This window comes from Rattus rattus, chromosome 5 (assembly GCF_011064425.1).
Source record: "Rattus rattus isolate New Zealand chromosome 5, Rrattus_CSIRO_v1, whole genome shotgun sequence".
Taxonomy (NCBI): Eukaryota; Metazoa; Chordata; class Mammalia; order Rodentia; family Muridae; genus Rattus; species Rattus rattus.
The window spans coordinates 73615876-73628087 of record NC_046158.1 but is presented as its reverse complement, the minus strand read 5'-3'; positions in this window follow the sequence as shown (position 1 = coordinate 73628087).

Genomic DNA, 12212 nt, shown 5'->3' with positions numbered 1-12212 from the left:
AGTATATGTACTATGCTGGAGTCTTCCATGCTAACTAGGTTTCACCAATGACTTCCCGTTCATTTATGGTGCCAAGCTACAACTTCTTTGTATGAACCGTTGAGTTCTGGGTCAACAGCTACAACTGAGGTTGCACCTTTACCAATGACCTTCCCTGGCCTTTCACACTAACAAACTTCAGATGTTCTCCATGACACCTTCATACCATTACAACCAGTATCACCTGGGTGATTCACACACATTACCAAGTCCAAATCAAGCACAAGGTACAACCTTGGTTGTCTCTGAAACACAGCTTCTTTGTTCTCTCAGAAAATACATCCCAGAAGATTTCTCCTCAGTGAGTTAGGGTTTTTATTGCTATAAATAGAAAGCATAAATTTTAAAATAAATTTAAAAAATAAATATATTTTATTGCTATATATATAAAGGACAATATTTAATTTGAGCTGGCTTAATGGTCAGTTCAGTCTATTATCATAAGCATGGTAGCATCCAGGCAGGTATGGTCCTAGAGGAACTGAGAGGACCATGACATCTTGTTCTGAAGGCAAACTGGAGAAGACTAAAAGGAGAGTCTCAAACTCCACCCCACACATTGACAGAATTACATCAATAAGGCCACACCTATTCCAACAAGGCCACACATTCTAATAGTGCCACTTACTGGGTGGCACCACACAATGTTTAAAATATTAAAAACGTTAAAATTAATGCTTATCACCCTGTACAAAGCTTAAGTCCAAGTGGATCAAGGACCTCCACATCAAACCAGACACACTCAAACTAATAGAAGAAAAACTAGGGAAGCATCTGGAACACATGGGCACTGGAAAAAATTTCCTGAACAAAACACCAATGGCTTATGCTCTAAGATCAAGAATCGACAAATGGGATCTCCTAAAACTACAAAGCTTCTGTAAGGCAAAGGACACTGTGGTTAGGACAAAACAGCAACCAACAGATTGGGAAAAGATCTTTACCAATCCTACAACAGATAGAGGCCTTATATCCAAAATATACAAAGAACTCAAAAGTTAGACCAAGAGGGAGACAAATAACCCTATTAAAAATGGGGTTCAGAGCTAAACAAAGAATTCACAGCTGAGGAATGCCGAATGGCTGAGAAACACCTAAAGAAATGTTCAACATCTTTAGTCATCAGAGAAATGCAAATCAAAACAACCCTGAGATTTCACCTCACACCAGTGAGAATGGCTAAGATCAAAAACTCAGGTGACAGCAAATGCTGGCGAGTATGCGGAGAAAGAGGAACACTCCTCCATTGTTGGTGGGGTTGCAGACTGGTACAACCATTCTGGAAATCAGTCTGGAGGTTCCTCAGAAAATTGGACATTGAACTGCCTGAGGATCCAGCTATACCTCTCTTGGGCATATACCCAAAAGATGCCCCAACATATAAAAAAGACACATGCTCCACTATGTTCATCGCAGCCTTATCTATAATAGCCAGAAGCTGGAAAGAACCCAGATGCCCTTCAACAGAGGAATGGATACAGAAAATGTGGTACATCTACACAATGGAATATTACTCAGCTATCAAAAACAACGACTTTATGAAATTCATAGGCAAATGGTTGGAACTGGAAAATATCATCCTGAGTGAGCTAACCCAATCACAGAAAGACATACATGGTATGCACTCATTGATAAGTGGCTATTAGCCCAAATGCTTGAATTACCCTAGATGCCTAGAACAAATGAAACTCAAGACGGAGGATCAAAATGTGAATGCTTCACTCCTTCTTTAAAAGGGGAACAAGAATACCCTTGGCAGGGAAGAGAGAGGCAAAGATTAAAACAGAGACTGAAGGAACACCCATTCAGAGCCTGCCCCACATGTGGCCCATACATATACAGCCACCCAATTAGACAAGATGGATGAAGCAAAGAAGTGCAGACCGACAGGAACGGATGTAGATCGATCCTGAGAGACACAGCCAGAATACAGCAAATACAGAGGCGAATGCCAGCAGCAAACCACTGAACTGAGAATAGGACCCCGTTGAAGGAATCAGAGAAAGAACTGGAAGAGCTTGAAGGGCTCAGACCCCATATGTACAACAATGCCAAGCAACCAGAGCTTCCAGGGACTAAGCCACTACCTAAAGACTATACATGGACTGACCCTGGACTCTGACCTCATAGGTAGCAATGAATATCCTAGTAAGAGCACCAGTGGAAGGGGAAGCCCTGGGTCCTGCTAAGACTGAACCCCAGTGAACTAGACTGTCGGGGGAGGCGGCAATGGGGGAGGGTGGGGAGGGGAACACCCATAAGGAAGGGGAGGGGGAAGGGATGTTTGCCTGGAAACCGAAAGGAATAACACTAAATGTATATAAAAATATTCAAGTTAATAAAAAAAATTAATGGTTTAAAAATATTATTGTATATATTTTTAGACAAGGAAAGGAATAAGTCTCAACATTTTTCTTTGATATGGATTTTTGTGGGGTGATAATAAGAATCCAGAATTATTTGCTACAGCAAAGGGTTAAAATTCAGGTCTTTCATTAATCAATAGAGTTCTGATACTATCAAGGTCACACTCTCAGGATTTTAAGTTTCTTTTGGTTGTCTTTTAAGTACAGACTCAAAATACTTTTTATTATGCTAAACTTCTATACATCCAGTCTTGTTAGAAAGAAGATGCCTCTCTTTAACCCTTTTCAGTCAAACTAAAAGAATATTCATGGTTTTAACCAAAAACCATTTCACAAGCTGCTATTATGATCCAAAGGTTTATATCTATTGCCTTCTCTACAGTATGAGTGTAATAGGATTTATCGTTGTGGAGACACCTTGAGCAAGGCAACTTTTCTAGAGGCAAAGTTTTACCTTGAGCTGGCTTACACTTTCAGAAGTTTAGTCAATTATCACCACGGTGGGAAGCATGGCAGTTTCCAAGCAGACATGTTGTGTAAAAGGAGTTCTACACCTTGATCAGAAGGCAGTCAGGAGAAGACTTGCATTCTCAGAAAGCTAGGCAGAAGCTCGCTTTGCCAACCCTCACAGTGACAAACTTCCTCCAAAAGGCCACACCCACTCCAACAAAGCCACACCTACTCTTAATTAGTTCCACTCCCTGGGCCAAGCATATTCAAATTACCAGGATGGGTTTCAATATACTTAAAATTTCTTTTAAACCACAGAGAATCATCTTGAATGCATCTCTCCCTAGACAAATGGACTACAGATTATCTGCCTATAGAAATTCTATTTATCAGCCACTCTGGATTTCGTGTTGTCTTTAAGAAACTATTGAATAGTGGCCATGCTAATTTGATCAATACACTTTGGTTAGTATGAAACTATCGTTTTTTACATTTGGAACTAAAATTACTAAGGTCCATGCAAAGTTAACCAAGTAGCTCATACATTTACATTTTTTCAAATGCAATTTATAATTACTAAACAAATAAGAAATCCATCATGATTCTATTCTAATCTACTCCCAGTTCTCTGTAAGCATGCCATAAACTTTTGCCTTTTCAACGTAATTAAGGTTTGTTTTAAACAGTGCCATTTTATAGAAATAAAATGTAAAATAAAATGCATAATTTTTATTTTCTAGTAAACACATTAAAGGTTAACGAAATAGGTGAAAATCATTTTGGTACATTTCTTTTTTAATTACCAATATATCTAATGTGTTATATCAATATGGAGTTATAAAAAATTAATATTTTACTCTCTTATTTTGTTTCTGTCATTTAGTCTTCAATGAATGTAATAGACGGAAGACCATTTATTTGAGCCAGTTTATTTTAAACAGGACAGCTGTTTCTGACTATCCCAAAATATTGTATATTGGTATCATGTCATTTCTTGTAATGTATGGACATTTTCTAATAACTAATACTGCCTATGACAGATCCTCATAGTTAGCAATTTCCAACCCAAGCTATTTCCTTTATGGAAACAAAATCAATTAAATGGACTTAGTTTCTAATGTTTCTGAGTTTTGTGCAGTTGATCTTAAAGAAACCAAGAAACGCCGCCATTCCCCTTCAAATTTTGCCCTTTAGTTAGACCTCTTCAGGTTTCTATACACAGGTCACATGGGTTAGCATGGTGTTTCCTTTCTCAGTTACTCTAAGCAGGTGTGATAAATGATGCTTTATTAACTTCAAAATGTCTTAAATGTCAATGAGACTGGTGACCCCCAGTCTAAAAAAACACTGTGTTTTAGAAAGGACTACTGAATTAAACCAGCTTATACATCTAAAGAATGTGTTAACCTACAAATAAAAGTCAAGAAATGTGTTGCATTGTGAAAGAATATTTTCTTTTGTCTCAACAGGACTTGCAGAAGAATCTTTGCGAGGGTGACTTATAACAGACACAACAAAAATGACAGGAATCTAGGACTGCTCACTTGATCAGTATTGAGATCTCTCAACACACTGATTCTATCTCTACTCCCCTCTAGCCTTTCTTTTGTTTTCCTTATGCAGGTGACTGCCTCCAGGAGACCTCTATGAGGTTGCAAACTGGCCATGCCAAATCCCACCAGTCATGGTGCCTGTCTGTCAAACTTAAAACTCATTTTCAACATTCTATCAGCCATCCCAGGGATGAATGGTGGTAAATGAGGTCTTTACCCATGGCTTGCTGACTCATTCTTCCTGTCCCTGCCAGTAGGTCAATGTTATCCTTCCACATTTCTTCCCTACAATACATCTAATAAACAGCCGACCTCTTTCCCCTAACCATCCACTCCAGTTCCTCTCCATGCTTTTTCTCTGCTTCTGTCTCCCAGGCGCTATTGGCAGCTGTTTGTTTCCATTAACATCTCGCTTCATGAACCCTGTGAGCCTTTGCCCATATGGAAGTCACAAAACATTCTTTCCTTCAATCTGTCCTTACCACTTTGCCTCGTAAGGCCCTCTTTGAGATCCCATCTCGCATATTCCTGTAACATCACTGTCACCAAACCAGAATGTGTTAAATGCCTCCCCCATCCCCAGACCTTCTCTGGAGCAACAACATTACTGGATTCCACTCCAAACTCGCTTTTCCATGTTTCTGAACCCTTGTAATTATTGTTCTCCAAGTTTACCTCTATGAGTCCTAAAACCTCGTTCTACAGCTGAGACGGGACTGAAAGAAAAGGGAGATCTTCATTCCTCCACTCAACACACTGGGTCTCATCATCTTGCTGGCCCCACTGCAGAAGTAGAACATCCTTCATCCAAACACATCGTCTGACTGGCAACTTCTGGGATAAACTTGACCAGATCCACCATGGATAGTCTTGAGTCCCCACATTAACAGACCATCTTACTTTTGGGGATTGTTCTCCAAAACCGGAAAGCTCTGGACTTAATGACTGCGGAAGACAAAGGGATTTACATTGTATTAGGGGAGGAGTGCTGTTTCTATGTTAATAAATCTGAACTGGTAAAATGGAGCGTATAAATGTTCAAAGATCTCTGGCAAGAAAGCCGAGTATACTATGCACCCAAAACCCCTAACTCATGGTATTCCTACTCACTGGTAACTTGGCTCATTTTTCTCCTTGGCCGTTGGGGCCATACTCATCTTGGCAGCCTTCTGCATCTAATTTCTAAAATGGCAGATAAATAACATTGTAAAATTGACAGCCAATCAGGTTCTGCTTTAAAACCAAACCATTCCCAGCATAGAGACTGATGACTGATGACATCTCCCTTTTATAAAACGAAAGTGGGAAGATATGGGACGAGAGCCTGGAGCAAGAGAGAGGCCCTGTAGTAATATTCTTAATGTATGTTCAAAATTTTTTAAAAAATTATTTTAATATTAGTCTGATATGAATAATTTTATGTATTATGTGAATAGATAGATGAGATTCGTAGATAGATGATAGACAGATAGCAAAACATGTCCAAACCCTAAAAATCTCATCTGGATACAGGCAGGAGGAAGAACTGATCCTTTCCTCTCCTGGGCTTGCATGCTTTGCTGCATGTAGCCTGTATGATCCCTACCTCTGCCAACTTAACATAGTAACATACATAGGCTGAGGGCGAAGTACAGGATTATTGTCTTTCTTCCTGTAATGACATGTCCAGCAAGCACCTGAAATCCCTCTCCATGTACATGAAGCATTCAGAGCACCTTGTTACCAGCCAATGATATATACTCATCCCAAAAGCCCCCTACTCACACCCGAAGTCTTTGTAACCTCCAATGAGGGAGAGCTATTTTACTGAAAATCATCACAGAAAAGGCTGTTTCTCCCAGCACCCAAGCCAGCATTCAATCCAGTGGAGATCTTTGGAACCTACCCTCCCAGATAATTCTTGTTCCTTCCATTCCATCCAGTGAACAATGGTATCTGGATACTCCAAAGGAAGAAAAACAAACAAACAAACAAACGAACAAACAAAAGAGGCTCTCAAATCCCATCTGGAATGTATAGCTGAATATATTACTACATTTTGGCTAGCTAATTCTTAAAGAATTGGTAAGTTGTTCTACAAAGTACATGAATCATTTTATATGCCTATCAACAAAAGATGAAGGCCCACTTTGTCTATATCTAAAATTAAAAGTTTTAATTTTTAATTTTAATATTAGTCTGATATGAATAATTTTTATATTGTGTGAATAAATATATGAGATAGATAGGTGATAGACAGATAGTAGTTTTTACACCAAGCATCCTTAAACAAATGAATCCTTTTGCATTTTGCACTCTTTGCTTTATTTATTTGTTTTCCTGGTGAATTGATAATATATATGCCTGATCTTATCCACAGTTTTGTTGAATTGTTTGATTACTTTTCTTTTGCAGTTTTCAGAGCTTTTCATCTTTTCTATATGTTAAGCTCCTATTAGTGTTCTAATTTTTTCTTGTTTTGCAGTTTTATTTTGTTTATCATTTTCTTAAAAATTTTCACGTTATGCATTACCAATTTAAATTTTCTCCCACACAAGTCTGGTTTTGAAGGTCATTGCAGCTTAACACTGAAGTCAGCATAGTTTTACAAAAATTCTTTGTCTTAAATTTAAGCCCAAATTCCATTTGGCAAAACTTTAAGTTAGTTGCCATAGGAGAGATGCTCGGTTGTTTTGTGATTCATCCTATGGATAACAGCATCTGATGACTGACACGCCATTGTCAAAAAGGATTTATCGTTTTGCTACTGAACAGTTTTTGCTCTATTATTATATAAGCTGGCCATGCGTATGAGAATTGATTTCTGGATATTTTATTCAGTTATTTAATATTTGTGTCTGCCTTTCTTTTCTTAATTTATTTGACTTTTATTATTTATTTTGAGAATTTTATTTCTTCTCCCTCCCCAGCTCCTTCCAGATTCCTCTGCTTTCTTTATTTACCCAAATTACCTCCTTCTTGTATCAGTTGCCTTGATATGGTGGAACCATGCAGGAAGAGAGGAGAATTCAAAACATAAGAAATTTAAGTAGTAGATATTAGTGGGATGTGTAAACTAACATCTATTCAAAGTCTTATTTTTCTGTGAAACCACAGTTTCTGTTTTCTGTAAATTTTAAGACTGAAGCATGAAAACTCTCTTTGATAATTTTCTCAATAATTCTCCTTCCCTAGGTGATAATCCTCACTTCTTTTTTTCCAGATACATTTCTATCCCTCACTTTACCTTCCTGGTTAGCTCTTTACCTTTAGTACATTAGGAATGAAATCACATACTTGGAATTATCTTTGTTTGTTTTCCTCTGACTGGAACAATGGTTTTAACATTGCTGCCAATTTTGTTGATGAACTATGCACATGTGGTTGGTTTATAAATATATATGGCTTTATTCTTCTCTGGTTATAGGAAACTTTCTTTTAATTATATGTATTTTTGATTTTTGAGACTAAAATATAATTACACTATTGCCCCTTTTACTTTCTTCCCTCCAAACCCTCCATTGTACTTCTTGCTCTCTTCCAAATTCATTCTTTTCTCCTCTCTCTCTCTCTCTGTCTCTCCTCTCTCTCTCTCTCTCTCTCTCTCTCTCTCTCTCTCTCTCTCTCTCTCTCTCTCTCTGTGTGTCTCAGATATTTTCTTTATTTAGATTTCAAATGTTATCCCCTTTCCAAGTTTCCCCTCTGGAATTCCCTTATCCCTTCCTCCCTCCCCTTGCCTCTATGAGAGTGTTCCCCCACTCATACACCCACTCTCTCTTGTCTCCCCTCCCTAGCATTTACCTACATGGGGTCATTGAGCATTCATAGTGCAAAGGGTCTCTCCACTAATTGATGCCCCATAAGGCCATTCTCTACTACATTTGTGGTTGGAACCATGGGTTCCTCCATGTGTAACTCTTTGGTTGGTGGTTTAAACTCTGGTAGCTCTGGGGTGTCTGGTTGGTTGATATTATTGTTCTTCCTAAGGGGTTGAAAACCCCTCCAGCTCCTTCAGTCCTTTTTCTAACTCCTCCATTAGGGGCCCTGTTTTCTGTCCAATGGCCGGTTGAGAGCATCAGACTCTGTATTTCTCAGGCTCTCGCAGAGCCTCTCAGGAGGCAGATATACCAGGCTCCCGTCAACATGCACTTCTCAGCGTCCACAATTGTGTCTGGGTTTGGTCAGAATTTATGGAATGGATCTCCAGGTGGGACCGTCTCTGGATGATCTTTCCCTCAGTCTCTACTCCACACTTTGTCTCTGTATTTTCCCTGGGACTATTTTGTTCTCCCTTCTAAGAAGGACTGAAACATCTACACTTTGGTCTTCCTTCTTCTTGAGCTTCATGTGATCTGTAAATTGTATCTTGGGTATTTCAAGCTATTGGGCTAATATTCACTTATCAGTGAGTAGATACCATATGTGTTCTTTTGTGATTGGGTTACCTCACTCAGGATGTTATTTTCTAGTTCCATCCTTTAGCCTAAGAATTTCATGAAACCATTGTTTTTGATAGCTGAGTAGTACTCCACTGTGTAAATGAACCACATTTTCTGTACCCATCCCTCTGTTGAAGGACATCTGGGTTCTTTCCAGCTTCTGGCTATTATAAATAAGGCTGCTATGAACACGGTAGAGCATGTGTCCTTGTTGTCTTTTTAAATATTTTTATTATATTAAGTCATATTTCTGAACATAAAACATACCCTGCTCATTCTGTATAATGTTATTTGTGTAAATATTTCTGGCCGCTGGTATAAATAACCATTTGTTGATCTATTCCTCAGGGATAACTGTTTCTCCTTCTCTAGGATTTCTTTAGATATCTGTAGAACTTTGTCTAGTGTTTAGCTTCCCTCCTTCCACATTAGTGTGTCTGTTCATGCCATTATTACTTGGGCCATGTTTAGGTAGCTAAGTTGGCGAGCCTTTATAAGTATAGCTTCTCTGATATAATATAATCTCATAGCAAATATTTCTGCCTTTTGGCTCTGTCCATCACCCCACACATTCTATAATGATGCCCAAGTGTTAGTGCAAGGGCTGTGTTATAGATATTTATCTTGGTTCTGGGATTCACAACCCTGCTTTTTCATTGGTTGTGGCTTTCTGTAATCATTACATGTTACAAAGAAGAATTTCTTAGTGAAAGCTGAGACAACAGTATTTATCTTTGGGTATAAGGATATATATATATAAGTAATATATATATATTACTTATAGATTATGCTGTTTTAGTAAAGTGACCATTGAAGTCATGACTTCATTAATCCTGGGTAGTGGGATAGATTTCTAGTGCACTGTATACTTTTCTTCTTTTTGAGAAAGCATGAAGTCCAATTAAGGAGCTGTTGGTTTCCATCAAGATAGGTATGCTACTATTGCACTCAGGGAGCTTTCTATATACATACTAAGCTAAGAAACACCCTACAACTTACTCTCAAAATTATGCTTATATATATCTAGTATCATTCAAACTATGCTCTTTAACAAGTAAGGATAAACTATTTTCCCCTATTTTGAATTTCTGGTCGATAGCATTGGAAGGAAATTATGCATTTTATATGTCAGTGATGTACTGTGATTGTCTTTAGTTTCATGCAAACTCCCAGAAGTCATTCTCAAAAAGCATACAGAAAGTGTAATAGTTACTTTCCTCACTATTATGGCCGCATAACTAACAAGAAATAACCTCAGGGAAGCAGGGTTTAATCTGGATAACTGTTCAGAGGAATTTAGTATGTCACAGAGAGGAAGGCATGGCTGTGGAAACAGGTTGGTCTTCGGTGCTGACCAACAAGAAGAGAAACGTAAACTCTGGTGTTTGACTGACTTTCACATTTTCCTCCTTTTCCTTTTCTTTGGCGTGCTAGCATAGAGGTTGGTGAGCCTCTTAGTCAAAGTGGGTCTTCTCTTCTTAAGAAAAACTCAAAACAGGATCATTAACACTCCTAAAGTTTTGTCTCATTAGTTATTTAATTGCTTAATTTTTTTGAAGGGGCTAGGCGCATGCCAAGGTACATGTTTAGAGATCATAGAACAACATTTAAAATTCTGTTGTCTTCTACCATGTGGTTTCCTCGTATTGAACACAGGTACCTATGCTTGGTGGCAATTGCTTTTATTAGATAACATATCTTGTTGGCTCAAATGCATGTTTCATTAAAACTCTACTCTAAGGTATGCTTTTGTTTAATTCAGCCAAGTTGACCTTCCAATGCAATCATTACAGTAGATTTATGAAAGTATTTGTTCATTTACTGTATATTATCACTAGCTATAGTGCCATGCTGTAAAATAAATCTCATTAACTTATTCCTTTTATTAATTGGAGTTATTTATCCTGTGCTAATATAATGTGTTCTTGAATAATTCTACAACAATGGATGTTATATATTCTCAATACAATTACATGAGATGATACATTTTTAATTAGCTAAATTTAATTTCAAATAATTATAAATATAAGCATATATACAAACACAAATATATAAGCATACAAATGCTTTGAGACACAATATTGTGTAAGACAAATATGTATAGTTTTGCTGATCTATTAAAATATAAAACTACACTAATTTATTGAATATATAACTGAAGTGTTATAATTAATAAAACACAATAAATGGTAAGTTAATACATCGAATGACCAAATTTATCTATTGCATATTTTCTGTAAAAATAATCTATTCACTTTGTCTTTCCAGACACGTTTTCATTTCTTTGGTTGAATTATCCATTTTCTAATTATATGAATATAATATTTGTAGAACAGACACTTTACCTGAACTACTTAAGAAGATGAATCATTTTACTTCTAAGTTACCTGTACGAATTCATGTGTAATTTTATATGAAAAAGATTGTTGCACATCATTACAGCTTATGAGACAGTGAGAAATAGGAGGGGACCTAGTTTCACCCAGAATGTCAGCAAACTGTCCCTGAAGCATTCTTTGGGTTGCCAGTCTGGATAGATAGCTCACTTCCTTATTCCATCAATGACTAAGCTGACTATTATGTTAAAACTCAATAGTACTTTGTAACTTTCTTTATACTTTCTCTTGGATCTAAAATTCCCAGCTACAGGCACAAAATTACATCAGCAAAAATCGTCTAGTGGAATTACTTTAAACATTGTCTATTGCCATATGAATATCAACTTGGCTAATTTATATTTAAATTACTTTAACCTTTTCTTTGTGTGCCATTTTGTTAAGTATATCTGAGAATATAACAGATGAAAGTTGCTGTAAGGTAAAGATATTTCTGTTTTATATGCAGCTCCAAGTAGAGACAGTAAATGACAAAATGTTGGAGAAATGAGAGGGAAAATTCCTCTGAAATCACATGTCACAAAAATAGAGACAGATTCTGGCCCCTGACATAATCCACAGAAAGCCGTTCTATTCTGTGGAATTGAGGTGAAGCCTTGGTATTTGACATGTGCTCTGGAGGTTATATTTTAAAAGCTTATCTTAAACTCATAGGATGGGTGATAGAGAGAAGTTTAGGTATTGACAGTTATCCTAAGTGTTTCAAAGTTAGAGCATATGAATTATATGTGATAAGTTGAAGATGAATTTACTCTCCCACATTCAGCTATAATATATATTATTCTATTCCAAAATTCAATGTTATTATATGGGAAAAATGATAAAGAAGTTGTGAATTTGAGTTTATAGTCGCAGGTTTTTAAATAATTAGCGATCACTCGTAACCTATCAGTCACTATTAGCTTAATACTATTATACAATAAAAAAGTATAATTTTGAAGTAAACTTGTATAATGCAGAAATATGGCACATTGATTACCTTCCCTAATG